Here is a 4,428-nt window from a genome sequence, read left to right as displayed (position 1 = left end):
GATTTTAATCGTTAACTTTTTCCTTGATAACTCCATTCAACAATGTTGGAGTGGGAGACCGAAAATTTTATTGCCTAAACAATACATAATAAACATTCCCTTCACCCTTCACTTTTAGAAGTAATAAAAATCACATAGCTTTTACTTTGATGCCGACGTGGATTAGGCATAGATCAATTTTTAAATCAACTAACTAGGTCGTTAAAACTGATCAGCCATTTTCAAGGTGGTTCCTAATTTTTGTTCTTATATAACTTATTATAAGGTTTGAAAATTAAGATGGATCACCTGAAGACCCAACTATCATGTATGTAAACTCACCCGTGATAGTAGGTATTGAATCTGTCGTTATTCCATAACAAGAATTTACAAATGCTTGCCAAATTTTATACCCCAAAATCAAAACTTTAACAATCGACTACCATAATAAATATTAATATTTTATTAGCAAAATATAAATTCATGATCGGTTTCAAAGTATTTAAACCAAATTACAAAAATCAAAAGTGTCAAAAGTATAGTTAGGTGAGTAATCTTGGCTATTTCTTGTTTATTGTCTCAATTTCTTCATGTTTCACGATTATGATCAACCGTTATAACCTACAATGCAAGCATACCAAGTTTACACCTAATTAAACATCAAACCATATCATTCACTTAATAGCAATGCACTTTCAAATTGAAAAAAAAACTATAAACACTAAAGAAACATTAACCAAGTTTACACCTAATTTCAAGTCATATCATTCAACTAATATCAACATACTTTCGTACTTGAAATACTCAAAAATACAATTTGACTACTTTCGAAACGGATGTTACATCGTAGTTATTAATTTTAAAATTCAAGATTATTTTCTTTCTATTTGTTTTTGTAATACGTCAAAATAATAATTCCAAGGAAAATTAAAAACACAATGTAAACTTGTTTTAAACATTTTAAAGAACAAATTACTGAAATCGTCCCTGTGGTTTGGGTAAAATTGCGTGTTGGGTCCCTAACTTTTTTTTTGCACTCGGACCATCCCTATTGATTATATTTGTTGCACGTTCAGTCCCTATCACACCTGAAATGACTAAGATACCCTTTCTTTTATTTTTTATTTGTTTTTCTATTTTTCTATAATTGATTTTAAATTCTTATTAATATTATCTTATTAACAAAAAAGTTTAACAAAAAATATTTATGGGCCCACATCTCAAACCCACGGACACTATCAATTATCTTGCTTCTTGTTGCCCCAAATCAGCCACCGTTGGGTCATCTTCTCCGACTGCCACATTCTTCGGGGGCCTTCCTTCTCTTATACCGTCGGCAACCATTGAACCCCTCACCATCAAAATTCTTCCTCTCCCTAGATCCACTCTCTACCCCATTATTTCTTTCTACATCCTTCTCCATCTACCGAAATCAAATCAAAATCAACTAAAATCAAATCAAAACCAAATCAAGAAACAAAACCTGCAAAAAAAAAAACAACTGAAATCCAAATCACCACCGAAAAGCAACAATGGAATGCAGATTAAAGAAGAAATTATTGAACACATATGGGTGGAGACAGATGACAACCCCGATATCCTTTTTCACGGAAACCCAAAAATCGAACCAGAAGAAGAATGTGAAAGCATGTTTCCCCTGGTTCATCAACAGAAAGTCGAGAAAGAAGACAATCGAGAGATAGAGCGTAAGTGTTCTGTTCTTTTACCGATTTGGGAGGGGAATGAGATAATCGAGCAGAAGAAAACCATCATTTCCAATTTGATTGGTTGTTGAATCGATGAAAACCTGCAATCATTGAAAATGGTTGCGGTAGAAGGAAATGTTTCTTGAATTCAGTAGGTGAAGAAGACGTGGTAGATGGAAGAAGATGAGTTACAAAGGTTTAGGGCTGAAGACGGAAGGATATCTGGTTAATTGGCCTGTTTTCTTATCGTCTCCCCCATCTGATCCATCGAGAGGTCTGACCATCGATTATATCTGCTCCCTCCCTGCTCCTCCCTCTTCACCATCGTTCCTCTCGTTTCCCTACGCCGGTGACCTCACCTGTCTACGTCGCCATCCACCGGAGCTAACACTACCGCAACCAACCCCCCTACACACACACCCTTTTCCATTTTTTTCTTTCCTTACAGTTTCACGTCTCTATATATACACTTTATGAAATCGATTTCTTCTATCAGTATATGGATTCTCTTTCTTGATAAATGGATTCCAAAAGAGTTGTAGGTTTTGGTTATGATCGGAAAGAAGAGGTGGTTAGAGATTGTGTCTGGCGATTGGAGTTGTTCATCTTCATGTATGGTGGGTGAGGGTGGGAATGATGGTGATGATCGGAAAGAAGAGGTAGTCGGAGATGGTGTCCGGCAATTGGAGGTCGTCGGCAATGGTTGCCGGTGATGAAAGAAGTGGGTAGGGGCAAAAATATGGTGGGGTTAACTGGTTATGGTGGGGGGGGGTTGTAAAGTGGGCCTAATTATTGTTTTTATTATTAATAAACATACAATCAATAATAATAATAAGGGAAAATATATTAGAAAGGGCAAAAGAGTCTTTTCACCTTGGTCAGGGACGAAGAACGCAACAAACTAAAATGGTAGGGATCGTCAGAGTGCAAAAAAAAAAAGTTAGGACCAAACACGTAATTTTCGTAAAACCACAGGGACGATTTAGTAATTTGTTCCATTTTAAATAGTGTGCTTTTTCATAGCGTTTGCCGGTATGTTGTGCCCAACGGTATCAGGTGGTGTCTTACCTCTTTGACGTCGAGGATTCAAGTCTCGTCGTGGACCCAGGTGAAATTATGTGTTAGTTTAGGAGAAAATTATATATTTATATTTGTCGCTACAAAAAAACAAGAGACAAAACAAAACATGCCACATGAATTTCATTTATTGAACCCATAATAATAAAATTTAAAGATATGCTAAAATCGGTATATCATATAATGAAATTAGGTATAAAAGTATTTCATCGTATCGTAGTCAGGTTGTAATTACTATATACCGACTTGGTGGAATTCAACATATAACATATTTGTATGTACGTTAGGACACAAAGACATTTTATGGGCTTTTCATAAACCGCTAGCTTAGTGTAATCATGTCATGTGCATCGTCACGTTAACTATTTAAAGAAATACTAAATGCGAAGTACTCCATTTTTACAAACGATAAAACCCAGGAAATATATTTTTGTTAAATATCTTGTGGAATTGCATCCTTTTTAAAAACAATTGCAAGAACGTCTCCTTGTAACTACCGTTATGGGTATAGTTAGCGACATAGTTGTCAAACTCGTACGAGTCACGAGTCGATTCATTTGATACCTAAAAGTAAGAGACTCAGTGACTCGGTTAGGTGTTTGACTCATAAAAAAATGTGATTCAAAACCTGACTCGTACCGAGTCGAGTTGACTCAAGATTCGACCTGTGACTCGGTCGAGTCATGAAACCTATGGTCACTCACCACTAGAAAATTTGGTTTTAGCTACTAAATATTTCCTAAGAAAAAATTTTGTTGTAAAAATTCATCTAGTTTCCTACAAACCTGCAACAAAAGTGTAATACAATAAAATTCCAACAAATTACCTACGGAAATAGATACCATAAATATTCCGTTGGAAAAGTGTAGCTATTTTCCTATAAAACACCAAAGAAATATTAATTAATATTTAAAATTAGTATTCTCTTGGAAAATTGTACGAAAAATAATAGTTATTTTTTTTCCCACCTTTTGTCTTTGCTTTTCCCTCCTAATATTTGAAGTTATTTTTTTTTAAAATTTAATATACATTATATAAAAAAATTAACAAACAATTATTACAAAAAACTAAAAATATAGAATTTGAATAAAACAGGAAAATAAAACTAAAACTATAAAGTTATTTACATTAGAAATAATAACAAAATAAAAAACCTAGAAAACAAATAAAAACAAAAATTTGTTATGAAGTTAATCGAAACAATAATTTCATATATATATATATATATATATATATATATATATATATATATATATATATATATATATATATATATATAACTTGAAATATTAAAGGCTTCTCAAACTGTCGAGTTCAATTCCAACCAGCTTTATTTATCTTTTTATTTTTTTGGCGTCCGTCGGAAAATTGTTGGAAAGTTCCAACGAATTACCTAAAAAATCATAAACCCTTGCTCTCGTTTAACCTAGCCGCTTTTTACATTTGGATGAAAAACATGTACCGCTCTCCCCAAACCATGGCTGACGGCTTGCCAAACAACCTCTAGCCACCGGCAATTTGCCCCACCACATTACCGTTGCTGCGATACACCATCATCACAACCGCTTCACGTCGGCGTTTCTCCCCACCGTTGCTGCGAAACACCACCATCACACCCGCTTCACGTCGGCGCTGTCTCCATTTCCGACTCCGGATACTTTTATAC

The sequence above is a fragment of the Lactuca virosa genome, chromosome 8 (assembly GCF_052849685.1).
Source record: "Lactuca virosa cultivar CGN04683 chromosome 8, Lactuca_virosa_CGN04683_v6, whole genome shotgun sequence".
Lineage (NCBI taxonomy): Eukaryota > Viridiplantae > Streptophyta > Magnoliopsida > Asterales > Asteraceae > Lactuca > Lactuca virosa.
This window is presented reverse-complemented; position numbering follows the sequence as displayed.